The following is a 21,102-nucleotide window of genomic DNA, read 5'->3' on the forward strand; positions in this document are numbered from 1 at the left end:
TGCTAATAACTAAGTCGAAGCCAGGTTCTCCACAGGCTCTCCTTGTAAATCTAATTTTCTTATATCCATTGTCCTTTTCCTCTCCAACTTGAGATGAGCAGTAGTCAGAAATGAACAAGCTTATTATTAATAATATCTGGTATTGGTGCACACTAACCCCATCTTGAATTCTTGAGAAATCATGACTCATTGGAATCTCTCCCTGAATTTCAGTACCAGAAGCACTTCTAGGAAGCCCCAGCAATGTGTTTTTTTGATGATACTCTTTAGGCAAATTTACATTTTCAAAGCAGTAACTTTATGACAGTCATTGGGAAGCTACAGTGTGAAATCATGCCCACTGCATACCTTGGTGTAACTATGGGAATTAAGTGTGATTTTTTTTTTTACATTTTAAGTGATTTTTAAAATGTCTAACTAATAATAATTTCTTAAATGGAAATCAAATTCCAGTATCAAAAATATAGTTTAATTAGAATACAGATCTGACCTTCATTTATTGTTTCAGGTACTTTTTCATAAAACTCATTGCTCACAGTCATTATCACATTATGGACTGTTATCACAAAATATTTAACTAATCTCCAGTCCACAGAAAATAATGGCCCTGCAATTGTGAGCTGTGGCGTTTTAGAGTCAATATATGAAAAATATTAACCTTTTATACTTTTTTATGATATCTTCCTATTCACAATTTTTGTCCTCTTTGTTCAGTTTTTTAGGATCATTTCTCCCCAGCCAGATGCCTTCTAGTCACCAGCGGATGCTTCATGGAGTTGCTTCAGTGCAAGGAGCCAGCCGTACATAAGGTTTGGAGACATGCGCTGGCAATAACATGCCTGTTTAGCTGAGGGTCTCAAACATTGCTCACTCTGCATTAAATTGTCGATGTGATTGATGAAATCATGTGTTCTCAGGGCAAATACCACAAGATCTCTCCTACTAGTTTACAGCGGAACATTGAGAATCTGCAGGTAGTCTCGTTAACTATGGTTCTGGTGGTCTGAAGGCCATGTGTTTGAGAATCACTCATTTGTAAGAGCACTGTAAGGAAGTCATCACTGGTATTTGAGAGGAGGCTGATGATAATTTAAATAAACACTCTTGAACTGGGTTCTTGAAGAATTCTCTCTGTTTTTTTTTTTCTGAATAGATATAAACATTCTTTTTGTCTAAGGGTTATGATTTAGGATCATAAAGCAAAAGGACAAAACTTAAAATTGAAAACTCAGAAAAGCATAGTTTGATCCAAAGATCTTCAAGGAGACTCTTGAGCTATTTTCCTGCCAGGGTGTGTTTACTTCACTTTATTCGGTTAGGTAAGGTATCTGTTTTAAGGACTTCTTACATTACTTTTGCTTTTCTTTATATTTAAATATCACATTTAATCTTTCTCTGTAAAGATATTCAGTTAACTCTATAGCATGGTCCTCTTCCTTGTTATTAAAATCTCTTTCAGTTCAACTTTGTATCTCATGTCTCTAAATTAAGATATAACAGGGAATTTTTGTGAACTTTATGACTAAAGTCTTCTGACTTGGAGAATAAAAATTACGAATAGGAAACAATAGCATAAATGTTAATTTATACATAATACCCCTGATTCTAATTTTATTTACTTTTGTCTAATAATAGTAATATGACAAGCTTTCAACATTTATTGTAGTCAAAAAACTATTATCAAAACTATTATCAAAACTATTATCAAAACTATTATGAGATAAGTTTAGATCTTCGACAAGGGAGCTAAAACCATCCAGTGGAAGAAAGACAGCATTTTCAACAATTGGTGCTGGCACAACTGGTTGTTATCATGTAGAAGAATGCGAATCGATCCATACTTATCTCCTTGTACTAAGGTCAAATCTAAGTGGATCAAGGAACTTCACATAAAACCACAGACACTGAAACTTATAGAGGAGAAAGTGGGGAAAAGCCTTGAAGATATGGGCACAGGGGAAAAATTCCCGAACAGAACAGCAATGGCTTGTACTGTAAGATCGAGAATTGACAAATGGGACCTAATGAAACTCCAAAGTTTCTGCAAGGCAAAAGACACCATCAGTAAGACAAAAAGACCACCAACAGATTGGGAAAGGATCTTTACCTATCCTAAATCAGATAGGGGACTAATATCCCATATATATAAAGAACTCAAGAAGGTGGACTTCAGAAAATCAAATAACTCCATTAAAAAATGGGGCTCAGAACTGAACAAAGAATTCTCACCTGAGATTCCACCTCACACCAGTCAGAATGGCTAAGATCAAAAATTCAGGTGACAGCAGATGCTGGCGTGGATGTGGAGAAAGAGGAACACTCCTCCATTGTTGGTGGAATTGCAGGCTTGTACAACCACTCTGGAAATCAGTCTGGTGGTTCCTCAGAAAATTGGACATAGTACTACCGGAGGATCCAGCAATACCTCTCCTGGGCATATATCCAGAAGATACCCCAACGGGTAAGAAGGACACCTGCCCACTATGTTCATAGCAGCCTTATTTATAATAGCCAGAAGCTGGAAAGAACCCAGATGCCCCTCAACAGAGGAATGGATACAGAAAATGTGGTACATCTACACAATGGAGTACTACTCAGCTATTAAAAAGAATGAATTTATGAAATTCCTAGCCAAATGGATGGACCTGGAGGGCATCATTCTAAGTGAGGTAACACATTCACAAAGGAACTCACACAATATGTACTCACTGATAAGTGGATATTAGCCCCAAACCTAGGATACCCAAGATATAAGATACAATTTGCTAAACACATGAAACTCAAGAAGAATGAAGACTGAAGTGTGGACACTATGCCCCTCCTTAGAATTGGGAACAAAACACCCATGGAAGGAGTTACAGAGACAAAGTTTGGCGCTGAGATGAAAGGATGGACCATGTAGAGACTGCCATATCCAGGGATCCACCCCATAATCAGCATCCAAACGCTGACACCATTGCATACACTAGCAAGATTTTATTGAAAGGACCCAGATGTAGCTGTCTCTTGTGAGACTATGCCGGGGCCTAGCAAACACAGAAGTGGATGCTCACAGTCAGCTAATGGATGGATCACAGGGCTCCCAATGGAGGAGCTAGAGAAAGAACCCAAGGAGCTAAAGGGATCTGCAACCCTATAGGTGGAACAACATTATGAACTAACCAGTACCCCGGAGCTCTTGACTCTAGCTGCATATGTATCAAAAGATGGCCTAGTCGGCCATCACTGGAAAGAGAGGCCCATTGGACACGCAAACTTTATATGCCCCAGTACAGGGGAACGCCAGGGCCAAAAAGGGGGAGTGGGTGGGTAGGGGAGTGGGGGTGGGTGGGTATGGGGGACTTTTGGTATAGCATTGGAAATGTAAATGAGCTAAATACCTAATAAAAATGGAAAAAAGAGATAAGTTTAGATAATTTCATTGTACAAAAAAAGGATATTTGTGAAAGCCTTTTTTATATATTTGAAAAACAGATGTTCTAGGTGCTAATAACCCTGAAAGAAAAGCATAGTATTTTGTCTTTCCTTCCTTTCTTTTTCCTCTTCTTTATTGTCTCTTTCACAAGGCAATTGCATAGAACATTTGAGTAAACACTTTGAGCTCTAGATAGTAATCTCTGAGCAGAGGTGCTGTAGTCATTTTGTCCCACAATGTTCAATCTCAGGATGCCTCATAACTCCCAAGTCTTGGGGCCAATGAGCCTGATGTTGTAAAAAAAGATCCCTTCATCCTTTGACAATGAGTGGTTCTAATTCTTCAGACATTTTATCCTGAGGGGGTTGAAATGTTCATTTTTTTCCTTCCTCTCAAAATGTTCTTCTCACACACCTAAGAAGATAATGAACTAACCAGAAAGGTAGTAAATGCTTAGCTCTCTGAGGCTAGTTTTCAGTGGTGGAAAAAAAGTCTACATTTATGTATTTGTTTCATGCATGCGTTTTTACAGACTTATAGTGTACATTATTGGCCTTTGAAATAGATTTCAGAAAAAGGAAAAATAATTAAATGGACCAGGAGAGAAACCAAGTCCTTTTCCAAGATTGCACAGGCCCCTACCCAGGCACCCAAGGCACAAACTCATGGTTTACATGTGACCCTCTGTCCCTGTGCCAGGCTCTGGCACAAAGGAATCAGAACAACAGAAGGATGCGCTGTAGAAGGCATATAGCTGTGAATCAGGTCATCTAATATCTACTGGTGCTCCTTTGTATGTTTTAGAACATTCTAGCTACGATTGATATGTTTTATGCTAGGAAGGAAGAGGATGAAAGAGAGGAGTGAGGTTTTCAGAATGCCCACCCCCTTTTTTCTATATTCTTCCTAAAGGTTAATCTTCTCCTAAAATATCAAGTTCATATCTTCTGTCCCATTTGCAGGAAACCAGGCTAACAATGACTTTATTATTTTTCCATCCCTTGAATATGCACATTGACATTTAAAAATGATAGGCCCAAGGAACTAAGAGATCATTGCAGCATCAGAATGATGGATGGCTCAGTAGTGTGATACCTGATGGTCTGAGTTCAATACCTGAAGGAAAGGTGGAAGAAGAAAACCTAGTTCAGAAAATTCTCTTCTAACCTGCCCATATATGCCTTGGCATTTACTTTCATGCCCCCTTCCATATACACAGCACACATAAGCATACATGTACACATGCACACAATAATATTTGTCATTTATAATAATGATTATCAATATATAAAATTTGTCTAAATGGAGATTATCCCAATGAAAAAATACAGTATATATTTAGATGTATGTTCTAGTGTATTCATATCTTTTTAATAAGTTTGTAATTTCTTATTTGTCTGCATTCTGGTGCAAAACCCAGCTAAGAAACATGTAGTAAAATACAATTTGCCAGAGCCACTTATTGCTTTAGATTACTGGCATAACATACTTTCAGGTTTCTATCAATACTTACGTGTTAGTAAGAATCATAGAAAGCTACACTTGCTCAGACCAGTTCAAATTCGTATCCCGCCAATGTTCAGTTCCTAAGGATCCACTATTTCTCTGGTTGGGGTTTTTTGTTGTTATTTTAGACAACTGTTGGCTCCTTTGCTTTATCATGTCACTTTAATCTGCCAGTCTTGGGCATAAAGACCTTAACTTATCTCTCTGCATTCTGATACCCGTTTTATTGGTTTGTATTCTACTGTTGTATAAACCATGGGGAGACTTGCTTCTTTCTTAGCTGTCTGCCTGTACCTTTCATCTTAGCCCTCATAAAATGACTAAGAATCATTTGAAGAACATGATAACACAGGACATTAAACCTCCAATACCTGGAAATCTCTGGACCGGAACACTTCAACCAGTCCCTGTATCCTGATCAACCCCATATCTTCCCACAATCTGGTAGGAGAAACAAATGCCAAGATGCCAAGTTAATGTTCTTAGGGATTTATAACAGTCATTATAGGAATGCAAAAAATTATTAATGAGAGGGTCTGGACTATGTGGAAAGAACAGGTTTTGAAATATGATCTTAAATAGCATAAAGTTTTCTTCATACTCAAAGGCACTGAAACTACAAAATTAAAATTTCCAAAACTGTAAAGTCATTTTTAACTCCACAGCATTTGATATTTGTTTCTTCTGTCTAGAGACCATGGTCTTGCTATTGTACTACCTATTTTGCTTATTTCTTATAATACTAATTAGGGAAATATTTTATAGCATGGAATATTGTTTTGATTTCAGTTAGCCTGAGCTCAGCGGGCTTCAGGGAAGCCTGCCCAAGACTCTGAAAAGTGATCTCTGGATACACACTTGGAATTTCTAGTTATATTAAAAATTTTAAAAACCTACTGAATTCACTGAAATTAAACAATTATATAAGTCATTTCTTTTTTAATCATATTTTGACCACATTGAGTATAAAGAAACATTTGATGCCACATTTTATATTTTCTAAATTTTTAGTTTTTCTCATAATTTATATTAGTTCTTTTTTGGAGTAATTATGTTTCTAAATAGCAAAATATTCTCTCAGTTATTACAAATCTGCAGTCATTTTCTAAAGCATAAGGTTCACCCCTCCTCCCTCCTACCTTCTTATCTGTGCCATCCCACCTGTACCTCACTGAACCCTAAAGCGAATGAAAGAACAAAAACATCTTAATCAAGTTGAAAATTTATAAGATCTGAGGTCTACTTCCTATTTTATAAGACAGTGCATGATATAGAATACACATGGCTTGTTTCAAAATCTGACTTTACTACTACATTTCAAGATGTCAAAATTTTCATGGAACACACAATCTTACAATCATAGCTGGTAAACTACATAGACAAAAACAGGCTTATGTCTAACATGGTAGCATACAGTACTCTTTCCAAAAAATGAAAATTCCAGTATACCATGCTGATCGATTTTCTGAGCATTCCCATTTGCTAATCTTAGAATACATGTTAAGTAAATTAACAAAGTAGCCCCTTTACTCTAGAATTTTAGGTTTTATTTGTTAAAGTATAGTATGTGAATTAAAGTTACCCACCAAACGCAAATGTATTGCTAGGGTTGAGGCATAATATACTTATTTTAGAACTAAATTGCTTATAATGTTAACGTTATTTTCTTTATGAAAAATCAATTCCCTAGTTTAGAGAGTAACATGATATACATTTTGTTATTTTGATAGAAATTTCAATAATTTATCTGTACCTTTTCGGTATCCCCTTACATATACAATGTGACCAGTTTTACCTTACTAACAGCACACACTTCTGCTGATGTCCCTCTTCACCACTAGATCCAGCACAAATGTGTTTTGTTTTCTTATTTTCCCCTCTCCTTCTCTTTTCTCCTGCCTCTTCTCTTTCCTTTTCTACTCATTCTTTTTGTGATTTTTTTCTCTTTTTTCTTTTCTAATGTATTGAATCTAAATGACAAGAAAGGATTTTAGCCTTGGATGAAATCAAGCCCACCTGCTCTCTGATCAATGTCATTTATTTTCTATACCTGTAAATAAAAAGATAAACATCACAGCCCCTTTTCCATGCCTATGTTCTTTGTTGCCATGAAAAAAAAGAGCCTAGGTTGGGTAGATATTATTGTTGTATGCCTTCACAACTATTGATGATAACCCTCAAATGATTTCTGAACAAAAATTTCCAAGTTGAGACCAACTTCTGCTTTTCCTTGAAAGAGTTGTAGTGGACTTACGTAAAGATAAATGTAAAAGAAAATAATTTAAAGAAGTATTTGTGTTGTGGAATTAGAGTTAAATTAAAATAATAGTGTCTTGAAAAAATATTTTTAAGATAATCTCCCTTTAAAGAAAGAGTTAATCTCTTTGCACCAGTCTCAGAGCTGATTTAAAAAACATACAATCTTAGCCATTCTGAATGGTGTGAGGTAGAATTTCAGGGTTGTTTCGATTTGCATTTCTCTGATGATTAAGGATGTAGTACTTTTTTTCAGGTGTTTCTCAGCCATTCCATATTCCTCAGTTGATAATTCTTTGCTTAGGTCTGTACCCCACTTTTAATAGGGTTATTTGGTTTTCTGGAGTCCAGGTCCAGCTTCTTGAGTTCTTTGTATATATTGGATATTAGTCCCATATCAGATTTATGATTGGTAAAGATCCTTTACCAATCTGTTGGTGGCCTTTTTGTCTTATTGACAGTGTCTTTTGCCTTACAGAAATTTTCCAATTTTATGAGATCATATGCCAGCAAGATTTTGCTGACAGGACCCTGATATAGCCTCCCTGAGGCTATGACAGTGCCTGGCAAATACAGAGGTAGATGCTCACAGTCATCTATTGGATGGAACACAGCCCCCCCCGCCCCCCAATGATCTAAAGGGGTCTGCAACCCTATAGAAGGAACAACAATATGAACTAACTAGTATCCCCCAGAGCTCGTGTCTCTAGTTGCCTATGTAGCAGAGGATGGCCTAGTTGGTCATCAATGGGATGAGAGGCCCTTGGTCTTATGAAGATTATATGCCCCAGTACAGGGGAATGCCAGGGCCAAAAAGCAGTAGTAGGTAGGTTGGGAGGCAGGGTGGGGGAGGGTATAGGGGATTTCAGGATAGCATTTGAAATGTAAATGAAGAAAATATCTAATAAAAAATGACAGAAGGAATTTTTTTTAAAAAGAAAAAAAACTGTAACAACTACAATAAATAACCCTCAAAGAAAATATTCTAAATTATAACACTCTTTCATGTTTCAGCCATAGAAAACCATTTACTTGAAAGGGTTTGTGTATTAATCTTTCCCCTTTGTCTTGTCTAGCTTACTAAACCTTTGTTCTGCATGCTCTGACTATTGGTGCCTTTGATTATAGATTACACCACAGTTTGATTTACTCTTTCCTCATGGGCATTGTATTTCTTTCATTGAGCAACATTCTGAAACTTGGAAATCTAACCTGTGTTTTAGTCTTAGGAAAAGAACATTCATATGGTAAAATCCTCCCCAGTCGGACTTGGTATTCATTCAACTCTTATATAGTTGATTTCAGGCCAGGTTTAATTATGTACTCAGTCTCTCTAAGAGAGGACTGGGGGATATCAAACATGGTCTAGCTCTTTCGTGCAGCAAAATAATAGATTTTTAGATGAAGAAAACTAGAAAATGCTTATATTTTATGATGAAGAAGCAATGTTTAAATGCAATTGTATGACAATATTAATTTATTATTTTTAAGTTAGAGACATCTCTTATTCCCACAAGTTAGGCATGCCTTTTTGTGGATTCTGCCAGAAATCTGGGAGAGTGGCATTTTAGTCCTTTTTATCATGAAGCAAAAGCCACACCTGACCTGAATGTTTTATGATTAGAAAAAAAAATCTAAACATTCCAGCCCTACCGCTGAATTTACATTTTTTTCCTCTATAAAATTGTCAGTGCCTTAAATACAGTTTTCAGGGAAGTATTTTTACACGTTTGGAGTTGCTTGACTAGTCATCTTTTTCTATCACATTAGTCATGTCCTTTTGCTGGAGGAAATTCCCTCTTACAAATGCTGTATCACCGGGAAGTATGTATATTTATGTAACCCTGGTGGCTCTGTTTCTTCTTAGACAAACTCAGTGGCACTATTTCTTGAGCTGAGTTCCATAGTCTCCATTAATATTAATTTCACATTTACAAAAGGCAAAATGCCCATGAGTCTCTCAGTTTTTTTTTTTCTCGGCATCGTTACAGCTAGAGCTTTGATTTTCAGTCTTACCAGAGTTTTCAAGTTTCATGGAAAATTCAGTATTTGCTTGAATGCTTGCGGGACAATCATTTCTTTCCATATCACCATAAACTTTTTCTCTCCATTTCCCAAGAAAAAGGTTGTGTCAGAGATCCTTATCTAGCTGAAAGAACATTTTTTCAAATAAGTGAGCTGGAAATTTGAGCATTCCTAAAAGCAGAGACCCTCAAGGTTGTCTGCCTTATTGGAATGACCCAGAAAGTTTATGCAGATTTCTTGTCTTACCTGAACCTGAGATGGTCCCTTGGGCCAGCTAAAAACTCAACCATGCTGTCCTACTTCTCAAAATATTCACTGAGTTCAGAGGATTGCCCTTTAACTGATAATATGTTGGGATCTCATAGGTTAAATGGCCTATGACCTGGATTCTAGAGAGCACAGATTGAAAAAGTATGGTTTTTATAATGCCAAGAATCCCCTGCCTTCTTATGGGACCTGATCAGGTTTTGTAGGGAGCATCATAGGGCAATAATACTTTGGTCTACTTCTTCTATGACTGTACTGTCTTAAAGCACATGTTTATATATACAGGAACAGTATGTTTGCCTTTAAATAAATTGGAATGGTAGTCACGTATAAATTACTCTTTAAAAATTATAGTCTTGATTTACATTAAATAATGTTGTTAATGGATTTCTTTTCTCTTTTATGAAAATTTCTAGCATCTAAACATCTACTTAAGGTATTTTTATAAAGGTTTTCATTTGATTCATATGTAAGTTAAATAGGACATTTGGTAGGAAAAAGAAAGTTACATGTCTCCCTGTCTTAATTAGTGTCTAAATATCACATCATTCAGGATCTCACATAAGTTCCTGTGGGTATACAAGTATGACATTTTCCTAAATATTTAAGTGATAAGGGTGTATACTGTCGCTTCACCAAATTTTTAGACATCCCATCTTTAAGGTATCAGGCTGATTTCATAGTTTTCTGTACTTTTGTGATCTCAGCAGTGAAGAAATCTGTCTGAATCCCTTTTCATTACTCACAAGAGGTTGATCACGCTAAGAGGCTTAGAAGTATACGGCAAGTATTTCGTGTCTCATGATTTCATGCAAGACAGCAGAAAGCCAATTATTATGGAATTTCTTTTTTAAAAATATGAAGTTCTCATTTTATTTCATGGATGGGTGGAACCCAGGGTGTGTCTCAGATTTTTCTTCTGGTTTTTGGAGGAGTTTATTTTCTCAGGGGAATCTCATTTTTAAATACAGACAAAAAACATATATTGGTACTATTATCAGTATATCGTGTGTTTTAAAGAGTAATTTTGTTATACAGAATAATTGGATGCATAATGATGTTTTCACAGATACATACTATGATACTTTAACATTCTTCATTTCCCTGCACCTGTCCCCTGCCACCTTTGTCTCCCTCTTTTCACCCTAAACCCCACAAAGTATCCTCCTTGTGTTTCCATGGTCCTCCTAGGATTCATTATTTCATTTTTAACCCATCATGGAATCAGAAGACAAACAGGATGTTTGAGGTTTTCTGAACAATTAGGGGTGAAGGTGTTAGAAGATGGAGTTATAGAGGAAGATGATGGTAAAACAGAAGAAAGAAGCAACTCATACATTGACATGTGACATACCACTGAGTATTCTCGGGCCTACTACTGTACCTTACAGGCCTTTAGTACAATTGATACAAAGATAACCTAAGTTGCCAGAACAAATAAAACTCAAAATGGGATCTTGTACAAAAAATCAATGTGGAAATGTCAGTTTTTGACATGCAGACTTTTCTTATACTTCAACAAGGCAAACAGGTCTTAGAAATTAGGAGAAGACTCAATATTTTTCTTGTTTTTCTCCACTGGGAGCATATATTAAAGACATAAAGCATTCATTGCTAGATTTTCACATTTTATCCTTGCAGAAGAATTTGTTTAGGGGTATATAAATTATTTCAAATTACTAGAAAGAAGTTTGTCTCTATTAAAAGTAAAATTAAAAAAGGGTTTTTTTTTTTTTGCTAAGCAATAGAATTTTATTTCTCATATCACAATTTTATTAATACAAAAGAAGTAACTTAGCATTTTTATTTGTTGTTATCATGTACAATCTATAGCTCAAATGTAGCACAATTGGGCTATACTGCAAAGTAAGACTTTGTCTTAAACTGACTTCTATGCTGGTCCCTTTCCAGTGCATCATAGGGGAAAGTGAGCCCTGGCCTCTTCAGGTAGTTGTTCCTTATTCCAGACCAAGCAGGCTTGACATATTTCCCATTACTCCACACAAGAAAGAAATTTCTTTCTCCTGTAAGAAACATTCCTCTGTCATCACAAGTTAAATCATCTGCAAAATAATGTGTTAATGCTTTAAATCATCTACCACATCTTCCCAACTCTGAGCCTCTTCTTTTTTGCTGAGTGGGCTTTCTTGTGTGTTAAAGAAAAATTAGTCTTTTTATTTAGTTAAAGATAGTGAGAAGCCAATAATAAGAAGAATTCTTCAAAATAGAATTATTTTCCTCCCAGTCTCTTGTTCTCTCTCTCTCTCTCTCTCTCTCTCTCTCTCTCTCTCTCTCTCTCTCTTTAGGCATAGCAGCCATTAGCACAGTTCCACAATTATAATCACTACTGTATCTGACCCCTCATTCATGAAAGCTCCTGCTGCTTAGCCTTAAGCTATTGGGCTCCTGTCATTTCCCACTGAGCACACTGGGGTGGATTTGGGTGTCTTGCCCTCATTTACAATCTGAACAAAAGAAACCCAAGCCAAGAAAGCAGCTGGCACCATAAAAACAGTAAAAACTCTAGCTGGCATCTCTGGTTACTACTGACTAGCCAAATATCCACAGAGATTCCTGCCAATGTAGCTTTCTGGGACAAAACAACAAAATAGAATTTAGTCAATAAACATCTATTTGACAAGAAGTCAGACAAATCCATCCGTACCAAGTGACAGGTACCTCTACAGAGTTCCAAACCAATGAGTACATTATGGACAAGTTGAAAATCTGCCTAAGCTGGATTCATACATGGCACATGTTCTCAAAGATCTTCATTTGCCAAATATTATTATGTGCTAGGTGTCAGTGTGACTCTCATATTCAGCAACCAGTTGACAAGACAAACCATGGACACTTAAAAAGCAAGCCTGTACCATAACTCTGGTGTGGAATTTTTTGTAATTCTTTTCTATAATACAATGAAATATAAACTTTATATCATGACCTATAACATACATGACAACAAATTGAACTAAAATTTCACAGACAATATTAGTGTGTCTTAAATATATTGAATTCAATTTTATTACTTCCTTCCCACCTTAATCATACTTTATTTATATTTTTTAGAATTTATACTATGAAAATGATCTTCAAAATGATTACAATCCATTAGGAAGTTTTGGCAGTAATTTCAAAGCTAATACAGTGATGGAAATTCTTCATCCTTCAGAGTTTCTTTGCACTGCTTAGTAGTTCCTCCACACACATTTTTGTCTGTATTGGGAGTAGCTTTTATCTTAAACTTCACCACATATACAGTTCAAGAAAATCAACCTTCCTTAATTTAACCTAGACCAATCGAGTACCTACGAAAGGTGTGATTCTGTGACAAGTGTTCTCTTGGTACTAAAGACCCAGTCAGAAACTAAAGCTGAAAACATTCATTATATCTCAAGTCTTTGGCCTTCAGTTTAAAGAAATAAAGTCAGTTGTGTAACTTTGCAATGTCATCTAAAGGTTACCTATTGGAAGTATAAACAAATATATCTATGGGCAATATAGAAACCCAAAGTTATCAGGTCAACCTATTCTTTTTCCTCTCTGAGATGAAAACTCTATTATCGTATCCCATGAATTGGGGTAGAAGAGTTGTCCATAGGATGTCCTGACCATTTAGGGTATGCAGATATTCTGCAACATCTGATCTCTTTCTCTATTTATATATTAACACAGGCAAAGCCTTTCTACCTAGTAACTGAAATAAATATCTGAACTGGGCTTGCACAACATACTGCTGACTTATCTGCCCAATCTAAGGAGTTAAGTAGTGAGTATAGTAACCAAAATGACACTAAGTGACACTTCTAAGAGTCAAATATTTTATGGAAAAAAGTCAGTAGTTTTAAACTTTCTTGTTTATTTTATTGCTTATGTATCACAGAAAAAACCAACCAAACAAACAAACAAAACAAAACAAAATCCAAAAATCAAAAAACAAAACAAAACAACAATCAAAAACAAAAACAAAAAATCCTTAAACCAAAGAAGACTGGGGTAGAAAGATGCACTCTGTGTTTTAGAAGAAAGACTTTATTTTCAGGTTCTGGTTGGACTCAACAATGAAATTGCCTGCAGGACCACCCAGTTAGTAGAGATAACTTATTTCTTAAAAAGAAAAAAAAATTAAGAAGAGCAGGCAGCTTTAATTATACTTATAATGGAAACAACAGGAAATTCTCTGAACAACACTATGATCCTCAAGTGTTTCAATTTTTTTTAAAGGATTTAGTCACTCTGCTCCTGAGTGTTTTCTCTGCACAAACAATGTCTTTCTCTGAAATGATTGCACAATTCTAAGTAAGTCACCACACCCTTCTGGTCTCCATATATTCTATATATGAAAGGGATGTGTCCGTGCCTTTTGCTCTTTGCTGATGCCTCCATCTGCACAGAGCTCGGGATAAAGTGCAACTTCCTAGTAATTCATGGCATCTGCTCACCCCAGCCCTGACAAGCTTGCATTTTCTTTTTCTTTTTTTAAAAATAATATAGCGCTCACTTTAAGCAAGCCTAAAACGCTACCTTATAACAGCAATAATTACTATGAATAGGGAGCAAAAATATGTTTGTGGACTCATTAGCATCAGGCAAGAATCATTTCTCCTTCTATCACATGGGTCCTGAGACGTCAAGTGTCAAGCCAGGCAGCAAGCACCTCAACTGTTCAGCTGCCTCCAGGCTTGCAAGTATTTCTTAAATCACAAGCATTTCAACTTTGTCCATATAGGTAATGGTACCTTAAGTCCGTTAGAATAGTTTGCTTTTTTTGGCATCATTAACAGTTTACAAAAATAAATGAAGGTTTCTCTAGTAGATGATTTTTATAAAAGGAACAAGCAAACTAAAAGATTTTCAATTACTTGTTCTGAATCAAACAGCTACTGCCTGGAGGGTTTAAACTTGAATCAGAAAGAGTATAGAGGGCACCTGGTGCAGTAAGTATACATGATTATAGTCAATGGAGTAATAGAGTGGCCACTGCAATCAGAAGGACTTCATAGACCATCAGAAACCTTGGTTCATGTTTATGGTCAGATATTGGTGGAAGAAAAGGCTGAGGGAACTTCAGGAGATATCCACTCAAGAAGAATCATGATAAAAAGTTTATGTAAACATTCACACATAATTTCAATGATTCCAATAGTTGTTTCTAGTGTAGATCTTATTTTCTTGTGCAGTTTGTCTATGTATTTTTCTTGATCAGTTTGCATTCTGGCTTCCTTTCAATATTCTCCCTTCAGCAGGCAGAAGAGGGAGGACCTCCCACTTCTCTGGTTGACAGACCTTTAGCTCGTCTGTTAGAACAGTCTGTTTGTTCCCCAAATGTCTAGTCACCCAAGAAAAATGCCCTTCTGCTACTTCCTTTTTTACTTGCGAAATTAGGAAGATAGCTTTAAAACATGTATTTTATTTTTTCTCAAACAAATTTATGACTAACAAGGCAAATGTTCAAAGGTACGGAGAGAAAATACCCAATGTTGTAACTCAAGTACATTTGAGGAGGACACAGAGATTTTAGAGGTTTCTAAAATCTGGAAAAAAAATGCCTGCCCTCTGTGTCCTTTCTCTCATATCATGTACTTTTTAAAAATTGGCTTTATATTTCATTTCTTTGTTTGTTTCAACTTAAACACATGTAGTCAGAAAGGTTGAAGATAAACGAGACTGTTACTCATTTCAGAATTCAATCACCAAACTTGCATGATTGTAAAACTGATTATAAAAAAATTATAAAGCAGATCCTGTTTTATTGCAAGGATGTCAATTGTGTTGCCCAATCTTAACACTCATCAAACACAATTTATATAACTAAATGTTTAAAATGAGAATTATTTGCTCTGTTTTAGAAAATCTACTACCACACATTCATCTATCTTAGTGATCTAGTAATTCATTCCCACAGGTATTACTAGAGCTGAAAAATATGGTAAATATTTTGTAGTTTCGATATAACTTAGTGGCCAAACAACAACAAGCTAAGGACTATATATCACTAAAAGAAATCATATTGTACTTTGAAAATGTATTTTGAAACTTTACAGTAAAAAACAATGTCCTTAATTGCCATTATGTCATTTTCTTTCTACTGTTCACACTCTGTCTTCTCTATGCCCAAATCTAGTTCCCATTTTCCAAATTATGTTTCTTTGAAAATAGTGGCTATCTTTGCTTTAGCTCTATCATGGAAACTAGGAAGAGGTATTGAGAAAACCTGGTGAGATAGAGCCAAATGAGCTTTCTTAAGTCATTTACAGTCCTGAGAATTAATTGGAGTTTAAATGGTTAGTGGAGCACAATACTTTTCCTTATTTTGATACATCCTATTCAATCTGGTAGGACTACAAAGATAAGCCACAGTGAGAGTTGAAGGCATCCTGGATATTTCCAAATGAAAATCATAAAGAATGCATGTCATACCAATTTGTGGATCCATGCCTATGATTCCTCATCCAATCATTAAAATATTTTAATATAACATGAAAACAGTTTTGCACTGAACACTTTTAGGTCAATAGCCTTTTTCCAGTTGGTTTCCATAACTGAATTTAAACTTGAGAAAGTTGTCAAAGAGGTCTTTGCTTAAAGAAGTATTTGGGAATATGAACAATATTTCTGATTCCCTGATCACCACATAAATTCCGTGGGAAATCCGGAAATTTAAATTCAAAATAATACTGCCATTTATCAATTCTAGCCTTTCCTAGCTCTTCAGGGCTAATACAACTGGAGAAAACAATTACTATTCTCCTACTTAACCTGCTATCTATTTGTGCCAATTTGTCCTACTACCTACCTTTGTCAAATTCTATTGTTTGCAGTTATTTGAGAATTTCCTATGTTTTGATTATATTCAACTCTCAGTAATTTCCAGTTGTACCCTCATTTCACTATCTTCCCCAACTTCTTTTTTTGTTTTTGTTTTCACATTGATCTTTCAAGATGAAAATGTGCTGCCTGAATATTCTTAGAAGTGTATCTTTCGACTTGAAATTGGTTGACTTACTAAGCAAACTTGTCTCTCACTTTTTAAATAGTTTTATTAGGTATTTTCCTCATTTACATTTCTAATGCTATCCAAAAAGTCCCCCATACCCTCCCCCCACTCTCATACCCAACCACTCCCCCTTTTTGGCCCTGGAGTTCCCCTGTACTGGGGCATATAAAGTTTGCAAGTCCAATGGGATTCTCTTTCCAATGGTGGCCGACTAGGCCACCTTTTGAAACATATGCAGCTAGAGTCAAGAGCTCTGGGGTACTGGTTAGTTCATAATGTTGTTCCACCCATAGGGTTGCAGATCCCTTTAGCTCCTTGGGTACTTTCTCTAGCTCCTCCATTGGGGGCCCTGTGATCCATCCAATAGCTGACTGTGAGCATCCACTTCTGTGTTTGCTAGGCCCCAGCATAGTCTCACAAGAGACAGCTACATCTGGGTCCTTTCAGCAAAATCTTCCTAGTGTATGCAATGGTGTCAGCATTTGGAAGCTGATTATCGGATGGATCCCCAGATATGGCAGTCTCTAGATGGTCCATCCTGTGATGGTTCATCACAGCTCCAAACTTTGTCTCCGTAACTCCTTCCATGGGCGTTTTGTTCCCAATTCTAAGAAGGGGCAAAGTGTCCACACTTTGGTCTTCGTTCTTCTTGAGTTTCATGCGTTTAGCAAATTGTATCTTATATCTTTAGTATCCTAAGTTTCTGGGCTAATATCCACTTATCAATGAGTACATATTGTGTGAGTTCCTTTGTGATTGGGTGACCTCACTCAGGATGATGCCCTCCAGGTCCATCCATTTGCCTAGGAATTTCATAAATTCATTCTTTTTAATAGCTGAGTAGTAGTCCATTGTGTAAATGTACCACATTTTCTGTATCCATTCCTCTGTTGAGGGGCATCTGGGTCTTACTCTCCCAACATCTACCAGTTGCCTTAACTCTACATTATTTAGAATAATGTTCTGGTCCTGAGTCATTCTCAAATAGGATTCTGTTGCCAACTCTATTCTCCATTCTGGGATTTGGTCTTTTTTTGGTTTTCACATGTTATATACATGCTGTCTCAACAACTATGAGTTCATATGTGCAGCGGCCCTGCGGTGCTCAGAAGATGGTTCCTTGTAGTCTCCCACCACATCTGGTTCATATACTTTTTCCTCCTTTGCACAGTGATCCTTGATCCATGGGAGTAAGAAATGCAATATATATGTTCCTTTGGGTTTGAGCATTTTATAGTCTATTATTTTCTGCACCTTAGCTAGTTGTGGGCCAGTGTAATATACTGCAAATAGAAGCATCTCAGTTGAGGGTTGAGGTTTTCATTAAAGTTTACACATCATCAAAATCATTAGGAATCAATTTACTGATATGTCCACATAGCAGAATAACAGTAATCGGTTCTCCTTAAGGATTGTTATCTGTTTATCCCTATGTTCTTAACCCAATAGTGATGCCAGTTTTGTGTTTCATTTTCTTGACTAAGATTTTATAAATATAAGAAAGTGCATGGTTAGCTAATCAGTATTTGTGCCACTACTGCACCAGTTAACATATCTTTTCAGTGGCATTCTTTTCTTGAAATTTTTGGTCAAAGAGATCTCATAGACCACTACATTTCCCTGCTTGCTCTTTGCTACCCTCCATAATTTGTTAACCTTCTGACTTTTTATTCTTTAGCTCATTCTGTCTTCACCAATGTCTAGCTTGTTCTCTGCAAACTTTTTCTAAAACTGTCCTGGTTAAAAAAAAAAAACAAAAACAAAATCTCTCTCTCTCTCTCTCTCTCTCTCTCTCTCTCTTTCTCTCTCTCTCTCATATATATATTGAAATTTTGAATGCCTATATTAGTGCATTGTTTGTTAACCAACTTAAAAATACTTTTTCCTGAAAATTTTTTACACCCTATAAATTCTGCTTTTCTTCTCCCTTTACTTCTTCCAGAACTTTATTTCCATATCCTTTCTTTGTCTCACACTAATTAAAAAAATCAAATAAAAATAAACACACACATAAACACAAAGAGGTACACACAGAAAGAAACATACATACATACAAATGTGTGTGCACATACACACATACACATTGTATAAAACCACAAAATCAGAAACCACAGTATTCAAGAAAAATATAAAAGGACAAAAACATTTTAAAGCTGTATCTTGTCTATAAAGGGACCTGTCTGTATTGCCAACGCTACCTGTTTATTTATCTATCTGTCTAGTATTTAAATACTAGATAGAAAGTATTAAAAATAAACCTGGAAAATAGAGTATTTTACAACAGCACGATGCTGGCACGCTGGACCCCATTCTTAAAGAGACCTGTTGTGTTACAGTAGGCAGTTGGTTCTCCTTGTCCCAGTACTCGTATCTGCACACAGATACATCTGGGATGGCCTGAAGGATACCAGACAGTAACTGGAAAATAGAGAAAAACAAATAAGTCAGAGATTAAGCCAATGAGAATGACCAAAAGACCAAAGTGGAAAGTGGGCATTTTCACAAAGCAATGCAGTTGGATTTACTGAGGAGGAAAGACATTGAGAAGAAAAATCATTTGATTTTCTCCTATCTCATTGCTTCAATATTTCAGAGTGTTTCAAAATAGAACCTTTTATATCTAGTAGCTAACCAGTATTAGAAGTTAAAAAACAAAACAAAACAAAAAACAGGAATCAAAATCTACATGATGTTCAGCATATTTTTTCAATATTACTTTATTCTCCACATTTTAAAAAGGACTTTTATTTTTCAAATCTTGTCAAATAACAACTTTGATATTACTTACTTTTGGAATTTCCTTTCTTTTTATTTTTCTTCCTTTCTCTTTTTGTTTTTTCTTCTTTTCATACATTGACTCTATCCAAAGGGAAGTATGGGAACAAACTAGGAAATACTTTAATTTTTTATTAAATCTAATTAAAATATATTTATTGATGTGAAAGTTTAAAGTAGAAAACCATTTAACACATACTTACTTTATTTTTCCAAGGATATTCCCAATATCTAGAATAATTTTTGAAATAAATATGTTTTCATTTTGAAGAAAAAGCATTATAATCCATAAAGTACATAGAAACTGAAGCAGTATCACCCTGAAACTGATACCTGTAAAGGAACAAAGAATCAATTTAATTTGGAAATCATTGATTGTTTTATTTGTTCAATAATAAATAATTTTTAGTAGTTTGATATGAATTAGAATCCTAATCAAATGATAGAAGCAAACTGAAACAACTGAATGCTTTATTAAATATTTTAATCAAACACTTCTTAATGACTTAGCTTGAGACATTGATCTGGGCACTTGAAATGCTTACTAATAACTTAGAGGAATGAATACTCTATTGTCACCTTGAAGAAAACATCTTAATGGCATCTAGATATCATGCTTTTTCCACTATTCATCTTTAATTTTTTCATGTATATGGGTATTTTGCTCCCATGATAACACCATATACATAGACAGTGCCAGCAGAAACAACAAAAGAAGATCAAAATCCATTGGACTTGGAGTTACAGATGATTTTGAGGCATACTATGAGTATTGGGAGTCAAAACACAGGTAATTGATAAAAGCACCAATGTTCATAACTGCTGAGCCATCTCTTCAACTCCCATCTATGTTTCTTATTAACTAAAATATATATGTTAGATACTTTACTCAGCATAGCTATTCCACCTGATTACTAATTTAATGAACTGAAAGAATTCGTCCAGTGTTAGCACCATATTGGCAAGATATAGTAATGAAAAAGGTAATGAAATTAAAAGGAGAGTAAGTATATGTTGGATTGGCATGAGTAGAATGTTCTAGGTTCAGAAAGGTTCAGTCATTGGTCCCTTGTTTTCATCATTTCATTGAAAACAAAACCAAACAAAAAAATAAACTAAATCAAAAAACAAAAACAAATTGCCCCCCCATATACACTTATAAGTGTATAAATGAACCACATTTTCTGTATACATTCAGTTGTGGGACATATGGGTTGTTTGCTGCTTCTGGCTATGACAAATAAGGCCATCGTGAACATAGTGGAGCACGTGCCTCTATGGAATGGTGGTGCAACTTTTAGGTATATGTCCCGGAGTAGAATAGTGAAGTCTTCAAGTAGATGTATTTCCAATTTTCTGAGGAACCTCCAGATTGATTTCCTGAGTGGTTGTACCAGTTTCCAATTCCGCCAGTCACGGAGGAGTGTTCCTCTTTCTCCACTTCCTCTCCAACATATGCTGTGACCCGAGGTTTTGATCTTAGCCATTCTGATTGGTGTAAGGTGAAATCTAAGGGTTGTTTTCATTTGCATTTCCCTGATCACTGAGGACTTTGAACATTTCTCTAAGTGCTTCTCGGCCATTTGAGATTCCTCTGTTGTGAATTCTCAGATTAGTTCTATACCCTATCTTTTGATTGGGTTGTTTGGTTTCTTGGTGGTTAGCTTCTTGAGTTCTTTAGATTCTTTGGAAAATATCTCTCTATATTGGATGTGGAGATAGTGAAGTTTTTTTTTCCCCCCAATCTGTAGGTTGCTTATTTGTCCTAGTGACTATGTCTTTTGCCTTACAGAAGCTTCCCAGTTTCATGAAGTCCCATTTTTCAATAGTTGGTTTTAGAGCCTGAGCTATTGGAGTTCTG

The sequence above is a fragment of the Mus musculus genome, chromosome 2 (genome assembly GCF_000001635.26).
Source record: "Mus musculus strain C57BL/6J chromosome 2, GRCm38.p6 C57BL/6J".
NCBI classification, from domain to species: Eukaryota; Metazoa; Chordata; class Mammalia; order Rodentia; family Muridae; genus Mus; species Mus musculus.